At 41.2% G+C, this 15,576-nt stretch overlaps 1 protein-coding gene across 1 annotated transcript in view; it reads left to right on the plus strand.

Annotated features, from left to right (window-relative positions):
- Nucleotides 1-12,911: 12,911 nt before the first annotated feature.
- Nucleotides 12,912-15,576, plus strand: part of LOC103599733 (cadherin-8-like) — a gene marked incomplete at its 3' end in the record, with an annotated part of 137,585 nt that continues 134,920 nt past the window's right edge. The window contains exon 1 of the mRNA XM_008583888.1: nt 12,912-13,657. The remainder of the gene's footprint in view (nt 13,658-15,576) is intronic.

A 15,576-nucleotide genomic window follows, 5' to 3' on the forward strand; every position in this document is an offset into this window, starting at 1 on the left:
TCAGCAAGAACAAATTCACAGGGCAGGTAGCAGAGAGAATGGGGAGGGTCCTGTTACAATCTGTCAAGTAGTGACTACCAGAAACTCATTTTGAAAAGAGAATCAAATCAAAACAACAAAAGAGCAATAGCTAATTTACTATTTAAAAGTTCTGTACCTTTAGTAAGTGAAAGGACTCAGGATATATCCTAAATTTTTTGACTCCAGACTTGTACAGTCCTAAAGTGCTTTACAGAGTTGTGTATTTCACATCTGGTATTGATAGGAGATGTGCATGGTTTACAATTGTGTATATCCCCAGAGAAGTGCACAAAACTCCGAGGCCTTGGGAACAGCATGCAAAACCAAGGATCAAAAAGAAACCAGAGCCAGTCTTTACCACTATTTTCCTTTCTCTCTGTCTCTCTCTTTCTGTCTCTCTTTCTTTCTCCACTTCTCTTTGTAAAGGGTTTGTTTTCCTTACTCAGTATAATGTTAGTAAGTAATTCGAACAAAAGGAAAACATAAATGGTAGTTCAGTATTAAGTCCTGGGAGATTTAAGTGATTTATATTCTCTTTCTTCAGCAATATTTGCTATAAAGCTACTGAAGGTAATATTTAGAGGAAGTGGATGTTTTGCCACAATATCACCACCTAATCCTCAGAGCAGTTCTTTGATATCTATCAGCAGCTCAGCAGTTCATAAAGACTTAACCACTTTATGAGCAATATGCTGACTTCTCTTTGCAATGGCAGGGAAAAAAATAAAAATAAACTTTCATTGAAGAGGACCACAATGTCTCCACAAATGAAATCGGGTAATAAACCAAGTGAAATAGGCACAAAAATGGAAGTTTTAGTTTGTTTTCACAAACTCTGCTCCAGATCTGTACATTGGGAAGATTTATTTGATTTATTTAGCTCAGTCTTTTCTGATTAAAAAAAAAAGAAACTACAATGGGATTTTTGTCTATGTCCAGGATGTTAACTGAAGATGATGATTATTGTTTTGAAATATTAGTAAGGGAGGCAGGGAGAAGCATAACAGTATAATACTGTTTGTACCTGAAGACTAAAAGTATTTCTTCATTGTCCACTGGAATCGGTCATACTATTCCAAATTTTAAACACTCCCAGATCTAATATTTATATTTTTAAGAGTTGATTTTATAGAAAATCAAAGTAGAGGTATTTGGAACACTTAATATTTAATAAAACCTGTAAGCTTAAGAACAGCTTTTAAAAATTTTTATGTAGTTTTTATTGAAAAATATTTTTTATACATATTTGGAGGGTAGAGTTGAATATTGATACCTGTATACATCGTGTAATGATCAAATCAGGATAATGAGCATGCTCATCATTACAAAATGTAATCATTCCTTGTGTCCATTAACCAATTTCTGGATAACCCCCCTCTACTACTTTAAATATATATACCCCCGAATTTAAGGGAACAATTTACTTGCTAATGGTACTTCGAAAGGACATTGATTTAATATAGCTTTTTCCCCCCAAGCTGCACTCATTTATATAGTTCTGTGCTGTTGTTTTTTTGTCTGTACACAATCTGTATGATATAATATTTCAATCAACTCATTTCTTTAAAGACATAAAATAAACAGTTGCTTTAAAAGGGAATTCTATATCCATATCAAATATGAGAAATTATTTTTACTTGCCATAAATACAAGGTAAACTTAGAAATAAATTGAGTGAATGCAAAACAATGTTCTTAACATTCTAACAAGGCACTTGGAGTCTGCTTCAGGCTCTGAGCCTGGGGCCAGCATTCTGCTTGTTAGAAAGATCAGCACTGGCAGGAACTGAAATGTTCTCTCTTGACAAAATCAGAGCCTTGAAAGAGAATGGGAAAGTGAGTTACTTTCCCACCAATTTATTTTCCGCATGTCCCATCAGAAATTGCAAGGGGGCTGCACCACCTGCAACATGACAAATGTTGTGGTCTCCTAACAAGTTTGGGCTGGACCCAAACCACAGACAGAAATACTACACTTGCTAGCTACCAGATGTGGGATTTGGGGAAGTCAGTATCCCTGTCTGAGTCTTGTCTCATTTTTCTAAGAAATTGAGGTAATAACATCTGCATCTTCAAAAGGTTATGTGGGTTAAATGGTAAAACACCAGCATATGAGGGCTGCTCAATGGATTCTAGTTACCATCAACCCTCAACATGTTTTCTGTTTTCATTCTATCTATTCTACAAACATGAAGACTCCATCCATTCCAAGCTGCTGTCCTTACCATTTGCATCTGCTTCCTTCACAGGGAAATCTTACCTTATGTAATTCACCCTACAGTTTTGCTAGAAAACTGCGAGGCTTCCATAAGTCTGAGGAAATCACATCCCATATTCTGACAGATTGCCCAAGTGTATTTGCCTGTTCTATGGAAAACTCCAGTGGTAAAATAAATAAATAGACAATAGATTTTTTAAAAACTAGTGATAGTATAATAAAATCCAGGTTAACTATCTCTGTGTAGGCACAAGTGAAATGATTTTTGAGAGCAACAAAACTATGTTCGGAAATGAGACTTTGAAATCACGTCATTTGGGTGTAAGTTCATGGGGAAAAAAATAAGTTCCTCTTCTTAAGGCAAAAACAGCTTTAAAGTCCCATTAGGCTCTTTTAAAAAGGCTTCTTGAACATCAAATATCTTTCGCAAAACACTTCATTGATTTAAGTGTAAATTAACCAGAAATGCATGGATTTCATTTCTCTTAGAATACACATGGATTTTTACACCCAGATGAAAAATGCCTTTCCTGTTTTCCATCACTTCGAAATTTGAAAGGGTGCTTTAGGTACTCAAGACTGACTCAAAAGTGCTAAACCTTGCCCTTGATTCTTGCATAGAATGAAAAGTAGTAATTTTGGCATGAAATTTTGTTGGCCCTCTATATGAATACTAAAAAAAGAAAAAATGCTGTCTTAGAATTCCTAACAGAAAAGAAGTAATTAATAAGCAGTGTGGCCTTGGTAATCTTTCTAGGCTGTAGCATGGCACTGAGGAAAAAGTCAATGTGTTCAACAATCTGGGATTAGTTTTCCTGCTTCAATTCTGACCAGATGTCTCCAGTTTCCTCATCTGAAAAGTGGGGATACAGGACAGGAACTATTTATCTTGCAGTTTGTTGTGGGATAGATGTAAGATGACACACCAATGAAAATGCATTGGGAATCTCTTCTGTACTACTGAGGATTCAAAGATAAATGAACAAAATACTTTTCTCTGGTTCTAAAGGAAACTCCTTGCTCTGGAGGAAGAAAGCACTCTGAACTCTGTCTCAGGTCTCTGCCTTTGGGACGGGGTGATGTGTGAGAGTCTCAGAACTACAGAGACATTTTCTCTGCCTGAGGAATCACTTGCTTCCTGAATGGCAAATTGCTTCATAAACACTCCGGTACTAGATTATGAGGTGCTAAGGAGCAGATGGATTCTCATTAATACTTGTTGTCATAATAATTATAACTACTATAATATTATTATTACTATTATGCAAATCACCGTTTGCGGATCTGAATTGTTTCCCTATGTTCACTCTTAATTTTGTCAGTTGGATGTATTTTTAGTTTTTCTCAATTGTTCAGCCTCTTAGTCTGTTATTCTGTTATCCTCACTATTCCATATTATCTGCTTTGGAAGACTGAGTTTCCTGGTTTTGATTCTTTTCTCTTTGTTTTACCATCTTCCCTTCTCCCTCTCTCTTTTCCAGTGAAATCTGTTATTCTTGTTGAGCTCCCCACACCAATCTGCTGGGCCATCTGATTTTTCTCACTCCAAATCTGGGTTTATTTCTAGCTAACTGTTGACAATAATACCATAGTTATCCTTGCAGTTATGTTCATTTGTTCATTATCTTAAATAATATAATGTGTGAACTTAGAGAAAGTATCAGGCTTTGGACTAGATTTGGGATACAGACGTGGATAGTAGAGACACTGCCTTCAAGGAGTTCATTATCAACCTAGTGAGGGTGTCAGACAAACAGAAAATGACAGGACAGTGTGTTAAGCCTCATGCTGTAGATGTGTGCAAGAAGGAGCAGGAGCGTGTAAGTGGGGATGTAGGAGAAGGCTTAATAGAATAAGTCACATTTGTGATCCATCTGGAAAGATAAGATGGCCACTATTCATAAGGAGGTATCCTGAGAGAGGAAGAAAGTCATCTCTCTATGATCAGGGTCTGTTCAACAAGCTGATCCCAATTGCATCCCCAGAGAATGGAGCCAAGCCTAGTGGAAATTCCAAGGAAGATCTTGTAAGTGCAGGGCAGTCTTGGGCTCCTCTGTAGTCACCAACAGCATGATAACAAGGTGTCTCAAGGTAGACATACAATGTGTGTAAAAATCGGTGTTCTTCCTATGCAAATTCAGGTTCCAGGCAAATCACCAGACAAACCAGATCCTCTTCCTAAACTTCAACCTAGGCATTTCCATCCAGATTTCTTCCCCTGAGATTGTCGATGTGTAAGGCTGGTCAAGTCCAGTCACCAAGGTCGGTGACATCAGGTATTTGGATAAACAAAAAATCCCCAGCAGAGTTCATCAATGGAAAAATGGGTATGTGGCTAACCCACCACTGGCAGGATACTCCTCTGAAGCGCTAAATCGGTCAAGGACACACCTACGAAATATTCTGAACACTAGCATGAAGACCAGTGACCAGTCCTTTTCCATATCTTTAAACTCTGGCACTCTCCTGACTGCAAACTGATACCAGATCCTGTTTCATAAGAGAGCTAGAACTCTCCTTCATTAAGGATCTTGGCCTTAGCCCTTTCCTTTCTCTCATTTATGTGTCGGGATCCCAGTATTTCTCCTTTAGGTCATTAAATACAAAATATTAATTTATATTTCTTATGAGATTATGATTAATTCCTACCAGCTGCCCTTCTAACATTAGCTGCCTTTAGCCATGTATTAATGAAGGCAGAGGCCAGGGGAACAAATAAAACAGGAAAAACACAATTTTAATCTGCAGGAAGGAATGGTATTGTATATGTAAGGCATAAACTGTTTAGAACAGGGTGATTTGAAGAAACATGAAAGGAGGATTTGCCTAGAGCTCAGAATGTACCAAAGAACAGTGGATGATACCATTTAAAAGAGGACCGATTGAGATCTGACTGAGTGTCTTGTGCAACAATGAGACAGAATTATACAATTAAGAGGAGTAGCCTAGCTGTAGGGATCTCTGAAGGAAGGATCTGTTCTCTGGCCACCTGCTCTTCATAGGTAGGCTTCAATGGGCTATCTTGAGAGGAAACTAACATGTGTATTGAAAACTAGACATTTTTCTTTCATTGCATCCATTAATAAAACGACCCTATCAGTTAAATATTTTTATATACAAAGGCAAATGCAACTCAGAGAGGTTATCAAACAGGTTAACTAGCTGATCCAATACACAGAGCCAGTAACATATTCAGGCAGCTCTTGAAATCATATCTATGTGTCTCCAGATGTCTTTGCTTTCTTGCAATCTCACTTTCCCATCCCCCAAATACGAAGTTACGTTTTCCAAAGTACTGAAAAATGTTTAGTTTGGCTGGTGCATACTGGAAAGATAGATAGTTTTATGAAGTGGTATTGGAAAGATAAGTAGAAGTCTAATTGGGATTTAGAGAAGTAAAATGCAGTTACCTTCACAATTTCTTCATCTGAAATATTAGATTGTTAGTGTGGAGAATGAACAAGAAAACGTTGTGTAAGTCAATCCCCACAGTGCCTGGCAAGATATTAAACACTCAATACTAAGAACACCAAGTACAACTGCTAGTGACATTTACTATCACTTTCTACTCCAGACAAGTGATTATATGCTTTATGTGATTTGGGGGGAGAAAAGAACACAGTGAAAAATAAGGTGTTCTTTGCTCAGGCACAGTAAATAAATGGGGAAAGAAAGCAAGAATACCATTATACAAAGATGAATGAGGAGAAATTCACCAGGCTCCATGATTTGGGCAAGTCATGTACATTTGTTTTTCCTGCTTTGGGAGAATGTAGGAGTCAGTTTTACCTACATCCGTTTGAAATGAGTTATTGTTCCTGTTTGAGTTTCCTACTATAAGATCCCAGAGAAAGTTTCAGGGTACATCAGAACATAGGAGAGCACAATTATGTCGTTGTTTTTCTCTGGTTTCCTAATAATCCTCACTCCAAAAATCTGCTGCACACAACATCTGCTTTGATGAAGCTTTTGGGGCTGCATTAATGAGCCAGACTCCAGGGTACTGAAATAATTCAACCAAGAGAAGACGAATTGGGCCAAACAGAGACTAGGTGATGGGAGTAAATGTAATCTCACTGGAAAATGAAAGTAGACCTTCTCTAGATGTCTTTAATTTGGATTTGAGTACCTGAACTATGTTTCATTTTGTTTCGTTTTTCCCCAATCTTCTGACTTCGTATTTTGAAGATCATTCAGGTTGTTAGCTTAATGATTTTTCCCTGAACCATATTTGCAGGGGCAAGTGATATTCTTACATCCTTAAAAAACCTAGGATCTGGTCTTGTTTTTTTCAAGAGCTTGCTCTTTAACCTTATTTTCAGAAGTCAAAAGCCTTACCTGATTTGTTTCCCTATAAATTAAAAAGTTTGAGCCAGATGATCTCTATGGGCCCTTTTGGCTCTAAAAGCCTGTAACTCCATAAAACATTTGGAATAATACATCTTTTTCTCATCTTGGAAGATAATTGCAGGGATCACAAGAGAGACAATGTGCTTGGAAATGTACAAAGAGTTACTCAAATCTAAAACGTAATAGCAGAAATGTGACTTAACCTGGGACTCCAGCACTGAGTTAAACAAGGCTTTGATGCCATTTGGTTTCATTATTCCCAAATGGTTTCCAGAAAGGTGTTTGTTTTGCTGAATCAGAATCACCTTAGTAGCTTTTTAAAAATACACATTCTTTTTGGAAAGTCTGATTTAGTTGGTTAGCCATGGAATCTGAGATCTACATTTACAAAATCAAATTAAAGATTTTGATTCTGTTTGTGAACACAAAATGTTTAGCTCAACTTTCTTTGCAATTTATGAATCCTTTCTGTACTGAAGTAATACACTGATTAGAAGTAGGTTATTATAGTTACTTATGATTACTATTTTAATATTGAGATGTAGTACTAGGTATTATTTGGTGGTGGAAAACTTTGGTTTAAATTCCACTGTTTAACTCCTTCACTGTCTAACCTTGAGCAGATCACTTAAGTTCGTTCAGCCTCAGTTTTCTCAAACTTTAAAGGATACCAACAATAGCTACCATTCACAGAGCTTTAATAATTAAAGAGATACCTTATGTACAGATATGGAGTATGTTGTAATATGTTAGCCTGTCTCCCTCTTTGCTTGCTCTTCAAAATATCATAGCTATGAGGATATTGACAAAACACAATGCTTCATAATAATTATATTATCAGTAAAGAAATTTCCAAGTTGTGTAACAGGTGTCTAGATATCCTATTACGCAAATGGATGCCAATGCCAAAGCTTGTTTACAGGTATCTCCTTCTCTCTCAGAGATTAAGCATTCAGTGGGTGGCACTGAGTGAATAAAATTACCTTCTGTTATTGTTAGTTTGTTTTAAAATTTAGAGAGATATGCCCAAATGTATGCTTTGCAGGAATTTCGCCTTACTATTTAGTAATATTTATTCATACACAGACATGTTTGCAAAAATAAGTACATTTTTTCTTCTCCAAATATTCTTTCCCATTTCCTACTATTCCAAATCGCTTAAGCAAATCCACTATTTACAATAGAGCTGTTTTAATGACATGTATATAAAAATATAGATCCCGACCATAGTTTCCCTATGGACTACCAAAGAGAATTTGAAGCCCTGTTAGTACATGCAATATAAAAGATGGGTTCAACTGTATATCATATTGTATCTGAGGATCTGAAATTGTTTTATAAACCTCAGTTAGGCCTCATACCACACCCCTGAGGCAAAAAAAAGTATTGTGCACTTTTATGGAGACACAAACTTAAAACCCATGGAGAGGTTAATCACTTCGCATCAAAAGCCTTGTAGCTGGTCTGCGGTGGAGTCAGGAACAAAACTGAATTTCTTCCCAGGGAGCAACTTACCTTCTTTTTTTTGCCTGATTACTAGAGTGTATAAAACTTCTGGAAAATTATGATGAATGTTCAAAAGAAGCCCCTGAGAAAGGATTAACATTTGTTTCCCAGTTTAGTAAATGAGTGATTTGTTTTCCATGCAAAAGCAATAGTATCTTTTTTGTTTTGCCAAACAGTTATGTGAAAATGACCCCTTTGAGGAAGAAGAAAAAAATAGCAGAGCAATTCAGGAATTAGGATAGCAAGTGGTAGAATATTTCTTTTTCTTTCTTCTTTCCACCTCCTTCTACATAGCAACCTGCACAGATATTGCACGCTAGAGGGCACTTGAGGTAGAAGAAAAAAAGCCTCGACATTCACTAACAGGACCAGTTGCCTGTGCAGGCAGGAGCCAGCAACCTAAAAGCAATACCCCGTTTTCCACATAGCAGCATCTTTAGTAAACGAACAAACAAATAAAACCCTTAGACAGCATTATGCAGCTTTGCCTAATAAAGAAATCCTGTTCACATTCTGTATAATGTAATTTCCTTTCACATTCTCAGAGCATTTGTGGAATGAATGAATATATACCTGTTTTTCTCTTTAATAAACAACTTGATAATAACTCTTCAGAACTATAAAATTCATTTTACGCATGATAAACTGTTGTGCCCCCCCATACATCTGTATTCCCCATACATCTGTAATGATACATTAGTATAAGTGTGCAAATTTCACATAATGGTAATCTAAACCAGACACAAAATTAATTAAATTTAATTATTATGTTTTAATATTGTATACATTCTGCTATAATAAACTAGTAGCATTGGGGGGAGGGTGTTCTCCTTTTCTCTTCTTATTTTTTCTTTCTTCTTTCTTATTTTTTTTTAAACACAATGTGAACTATTTTTATTTCTTTTCCTCTTTTTGGCTCCCAAGTTAAACAAAAGGGGTCTAGAGTCTTAGTGTAGTTACTGTTCTTTGTCCAGGGAAAAAGAGAAAGGAAACAAAAAACTAAAATGCAAAGTGTATAGTCTACAAAAGCTGGGCTGGCTTACTTGATAGCCAGTCCCCTTAAATCTATTGACTGCCCCCTCCCCCTTCAGTTTCTGTTTAGAAGCTGAATTGAGCTTATCTCTTTTCTAGCACCTGGGAAGATGGGAGATAATGCCATTTTGAAAACCTTCTCCAAAATGCTCTCAGCACAGATGTTTTCAGAAAATGTTTACACCTGCATTTACTGAAAATATAATGGCAAGTTCAAAATTAGTAATTACAGTCAATATTCAGAGATATGGGCCTAATTTCAGGGACAGCTAAAACCAGCAGCCAAGAAATGAAGGGCATCTCAACTCTGAATAGCAAGCTCAATGATGATTTTACTCCAAGAGCTCATAACTATTTGTAAAGAAATCTGTTTAGTTGTTCAAACCATAATAAACATTGGTGAAGCAATCACATGATAAATTTAGTGTGCTTACATTTTTTTCTTTATTTTATTTTTTAAAATAGTATTTTGTCTTAAAACAGAATATTCTGGGACAAAAACAGTATATAATACACCACTTAACTTTTTTCCTTCTCTTTATATATATCACATGAGAAAGGAGTCAACTAAGGCAGTGGTTCTCCAACTTTAATAAGCAACAAAATCTCCTGGAGCATTTGCTAAAACCCAGATTTCTGAGCCCCACCTGGATTCAGGGCCCATGATGTGCATTTCTAACAAATCCCTAGAGGATACTGAGGCAGAAGCTGGTCCAGGGATCACAGGTTAAGAATCAGCGGCCTAAAGGAATCCCTGTAATTGCTCACATTCACTTAATCTGAGTATCACAATATCTTCTTGTGATTTTAGTAAGAGGCCTGTTTAAAATAAATCCATAAATTAAAAAAAAACACTATTCTAAATGTATTTAAACATTTCCAAATTTCTCAAAACTGCTTTCTTATTTTTTTTTTCATTCTTATGCTCCAATAATGGAATTCAGAAGAAAATCTAAGTTTCTTATGCCTAAAGCTACACTTGTTATATGATATCCTCCTCTAACACAAAATAAAGAACTTGGTTTCAGATTTCTTCATCCTAGTGAAATTTGGGAAAAGGACTCTGCTTTCTTAGAAAATATTATATATTAATTTGTGTTGCATTTATGTTTTGGCCTTCTTCATATTTCAGATTCTTGAGGTTTTTATTTTAAGTGATAATACCCCTGGCAGGAAACACATTGTAAAATCCATTTATTCATAAAATTTACACACCTCAACTCCATGAATATGTTAAGACAATATTCCATGAATTCCTTAATTCATCTAAATTTAAAAGCAATCCAATAAACCTGAAAGTTCTCAGTAATGATACCATGGTAAATACAGGTTCTTTGGTTTGTTTTGTTTTAGACTGTTTTACATTTTAATTGTGTACTGAAGAGTGAAAACTAGAAAGAGTTGAATTTTAATCCAGCAAATGACAGATATGATCCATTTTGCATCTCCTGCTTCAATTAGAGAAGTTGGAGTCTCCCTTGCTCTTCTCTCCCTTCTGGGGTTCTGTTTCCTACACCCAGCTGACTCCTCTCTCCGCAAGTATCTGACCACTTGGTTTACTGTCTCCCTTAGTCAAAATTATAACATAGGTTCCAGCCGTAGTGAAAAAGAAAAGTGACCTTTACCACATGGAGTCTCTCTCCATCTCATTCACTCTCAACTGCAATAGACTCTTCCGCAAAATTGTCTGCCTGTCACTGAGCCCCAGTCTGGAGACATCCCACCTCATCCCACTTTTTACATCAGACAGCCAAGGTTACTCTGAATGCAATCCTCCCTCCCTGCAAATCCGTCTCTGATTATACTCCTGCCCTATCAGACAATTCCTCACCCTTCCTCCCCTGCAATGCTCCAAAACACATGCGATTTCAGTTGCCATTCTAAAAACCCTGTGTAGCACAGTCCTTTTCCCGCTAGAAGGCTGTAACCCTGAAGAGAATGTTGAAAAGAAAACACTTTCTTAAGGGGGTAGGCTCTCACCATTGTGACATTACACTGCATCTTATTAAGAGTGGGTGGAATTGTTAAAGACACAAGTGCCTTGTCTTTCAGCATCCTGATTATTTTAGAAATATCCTTATAGGGCTTTTAATCATTATCCTAATCCTCTTTCACACTGCTTAATCATCCAGACCTCTTTTAAGAATTAGTCAGAAAATTCCTACTGCAATGCTTTGAGCAGAGATTAGCAAGTGTAGATGGGGTTACCTTGAATTCTAGGAGGCCAAAATTCAATGAAGACAATGGATATAACTGCTGTAAAAGTAAATATGGATAAGGTGAATCAAAACATACTCATGGTAATCCAAGGTACCCAAAGCCTTTGGATTCTGACGTTCTGACTCTTTTCACTTTGTCAGCACAGTTTTTTGTTTGTTTGTTTGTTTGTTTTCTTTAAGAAAATGAGATTTGAGGATATTGTCTCTCTAACCTCCTGGCTGTCTTTAGAGATGAGTTTGTTAGTTTTGACAATCCCCAGCCTATAGTAGCACATGACTTTTTCTTTAGTTCTCATAGATGTAAGAAGTTACCCCAGAGAAAGGTTCAAAACATTTGTTTAAAGTGAAAATAAATGTCTGAAAATTAAGCACAACCTAAGATGTGATCTATTTCTTTCTCCACTTGGGACTGTCTGGTTTAGCAGCACTTATAATTTGATTGAGGTTTGACTGCTGTTCCTTTTTCCAAGACAGAATTAGCCAATTCCAGAATACCCCTGCAAGCAGATGCAGTCTGAGAAGAGAACAAACAGTTACTTAGTGACTGCCTGGCAAAAAAAAAAAAAAAAAAAAAAAAAAAAACCTCCTGGTTCTCTTCACCTCTCCCTCCCTAAAATAATTCACTAAGTTTTTTGCCCATGACAGCTAGAATATCAAACAAACAGATATTACACCTACAGTCTATATTCTTTTCAACATTTCACAAGGGGACATTAGATGCAGCATAAATAATGTCAAATTTGCATAAATGTTACCAGCATATTGTGCCTATTTTTTCATTCTGTTCACTTTGTCTCATTAATTTGAATGAGACGTACAAGCTCTACAGTGTGTCTGGTCCTCTCCACCCTTTTCCCCTTCTGTTTTGGCCCTGGCCCTAGATGGCAAAATCTACCCTCAGAGCTCACCTCTAGGATGGACGAAATCTGGGTCTCCTGTAGAGGGGAGTGAAAAAAGGCTAAGAATTAGTTTGTCTTATATTTCACTAATTTAGCTTCTGTGATGAAAAGAAAAGAAATCTGGACCTCCTGATTCACGATCCCTTCTTTTTGCACTGGCTCTTCCGCGGGGTAGCCGTTTCTCAAGATCTGAGAGGAACGTATCAGAGGACGTGAAGGGGCCACAGACAGGGCCTCTCTTGAAAGGGACAGGGTGAGCCTGCAAATGGATGGTAACCGAGAGGCGATTCGACCGAGGTCAGGGCACATTGAGAAGAACTAGCAATGCCTCCCCTTAAGAACCAAGCAAGTTCTGCTCCCCCCCACACACACACCCACTTACTGCACGCCCCTCCTGCCTGTCCCTCTGCTGTCCCTCATCCCATCTCCCCAAAGGAGTAGAAGGTCCAGGACATCAGGGGACATCAGGGATGCGTTCCAGAACAGGACCAGGACACGCAGCCTCCAAAGCGCAGCGTCTGAGTAGTAGGCAGTGGTCTCACAACCGCCTTATTCTGAACACAAGAGGAGGAATGAAGAGGAGGCACGCGACCCACACGCGCCCCTTTGCACTGTCGCGTCCTCTCCCTCCCACGGAAAACAGCCGTGGGCCACTGAGACGCATTTCAAGATAACACTAGCCACGGAGCTCAGGTGAGACCTCGAGAGAGAGAGCTGGCGGGTACCTCCTCCGCATGTTTTTATCATCTGCCAGCGCTCTGATGCTGGAGCTGGGCCCTCCGCGGGCTGCGCGCACTGCACGGAAGGGCGCCTCTTCGCCCGGTGGCTCTGACGGCGGAGGCGCGCTGGGCGTGCTCGGAAGCGAGGAGCGAAAAGTTGTGGACCCACTTGGTAGGGGGAAAGGGAGCCACCGAGCGAGCGCGACAGCGAAGGGGGAAGGCGGGAGGGGGCGGGGAGGGGGGACTGCTTACATGAATTTCCAAGTGATAGACCTGCCTCTGCGCTCTGCCCAATGAGATCCGTCAGGGGAGGCACCCGGCTCACTTTTCCACATCACTTCACAGTTACATTTGGCAGGCAGGCAGGCGGGCTCGCACGCCGGAGCGCTCAGCCCAGAATTAGCGGATTTATTTGGAATCTCCCTGCCTCCTCGAAGCTCCTACGCCGCGGGTTTGTGCACAGACGGGAGCGTCGCCCCACCAGCTGCACTTGGGGCTGCGGACGCCCAGAGCCCAGCGCGCCTGCCCCGCGTCGCCGCACCGAGCCCCGCAGCTCCTAGAGGCATGCACGGAATCAGGAAACGCCTGCCCAGCGCGCGGGGACCGCTCGGCACTCTCCGCTCTCGGGAGCCGACCCCGAGTTCCTCCAGCCATTTGTGAACCTTGGAATTCTCCAGCGCCGAGCCCCGCAAGAGTAAGTGTCTTACCTCCAACCCCCCCATCCACGTTTTTCTTCATGCCCCGAGGGCCCAGAAAAGACTATTTCTTTTGGGGATCCCCATAGCCCTTCCGACACCTTGCGCACCTCCTTCCCCCCAGGTGGAGGATGCGGGTTCCTAGCCCAGGCGCGAGGCTGAGCTGCGTCTCCTTTCGCCGTATCCATGGCTGATGCGAACGCCGCAGGGTTTTGCCTGCCGGTTTTTACAAACTGCTCTGACAGCAGATCCTGGGGGTAGCAGGCTCCAGGCTGTGCTCTTCCAGTTCTCCGGCCGGTCTCCCTCCTCGCAGTCGCCTGGCGATTTCGCCGCCTCCCAACACAGGCAGGCGTCGCTTCAGCCGCGCGCCTTCGCTGCGGGGTCCGTGCGGTGACTGGGAAGCACCCGCCGCCTGTGGCGAGGATGGTGCGAGCCCGACAGGAGAGGAGGCGAAGGGGCCGGAGGTGCCCCATCGCCGGTTTTCTGCAGCTCCTCACCTCCGAGGCGAGGGAGGGCGACCCCCGCGGTGGAGCTGCGGAGCCGTGGCTCCGTTGCGAAAACCCCCAGCTTTCCACAAGTGGCTGCTCCAGCCTGGGAGGCGCGGTGCTCTCTGCAAACTTGCCGGGCTCACCCTGCGGCTCTGCACTCGCCAAGACGCTGCCCCGCACCCGGGCAGTGTCCTCCCGAAGCCCGCGAGACTGCGCTCACAGAAGCACCCTGAGCCCGAGACTCTTCCGCAGACCCTCTCCTAGACACGCAGAGCCGGGAGCTGTGCCTTCTGTCATCTGGCCGCTCCTCACCCGCCAACCTTTGGGGGGCGGGCCGCGCCCCTCGCAGGACCGGAGGAAAAGAGGGTTCTCCCTGGGTTCTGCTAGTGCGTAACAGGTTCATAAGGGACCCACTCGCGTTCTCCCAGGCTCCCGGCAAGCCTGGGAAACAGTGAAAACCTGCCGCTCCCAACGCTGATGCCAACAGGTATCCACAATTTTCTCCCCTTTTTCCCTCCCCAAATACCAAACCTTCCCCCACTCAATCTGGCAGAAACCTCAAAGTTTCCTTGTCGTTGACCCTTCCCGGCGGGGACGGGGCTGGCGGCATGTCAAGGACTAGCCGTTTGCCTCCGCAAGCGGAGATGGCAGCTGTTTGCTTGGGTTGCTAAATGTAAGAAATCAAACAACATTAATTGTTTATTGTTGCAAACGTGCAACATTCGTCCGTAATGGAAAATCAGGCTGGCAGCTGCTCACTTCAGCTCCAATTAGAGGATAGAGCTTATCACTGAGCAAGCGGGAGGGAGAAAAGGTCTTTGCAACTTTACCACCCTTTCCTGAAGATTCCACAAGAGTTTCCTCTTCAGGAGGCACGATCCGACAATCCCTTAGCGCGCCAGAGCTGCTAATCAGATCAGCCGGCTCCTTCCTTTCGCCGGCTTCACAGTATTTGTTGGAACGAGGGGACGCTGGAGAATGTATTCGAGAGTAGTGCCCTCTCGCATCAGGCACCATTGGGAAGCAGATAGGAGGGACTGGGGTTGTTTGGGGACGTTTTGAAGCGCTTGTCCTCTTTACAACACTCCTGACAGCCATCTCAATGGTTAAAAACCCTCGCTGGGCTGTCACCTCCAGCTTCATTATAGGAGCTTTTCAACCGGAAAACTATATGTTGGAAATATATTTATGTAAGATTCGATAGTGGGATTTTCCATTCATTCAACATCGCTGCCATATCTCACTGCATGCAAAATGAGCCCTGTCGTTCATGCTAAATACCACTGAAATTTCTGCCTGGATATGCCTTTCATTAGCTGTGTCCAGTGTTGCAGGCATTTCACGGGGGGGGGGGGGGGAGGGGGGGAGGAGAGGGGAGGGGGGAGAGGGAGGGGGAGAGAGAGAGAGAGAGAGAGAGAGAGAGAGAGAGA

Source organism: Galeopterus variegatus, unplaced genomic scaffold (genome assembly GCF_000696425.1).
Source record: "Galeopterus variegatus unplaced genomic scaffold, G_variegatus-3.0.2 Scaffold3071, whole genome shotgun sequence".
In the NCBI taxonomy this organism is placed as follows: Eukaryota; Metazoa; Chordata; class Mammalia; order Dermoptera; family Cynocephalidae; genus Galeopterus; species Galeopterus variegatus.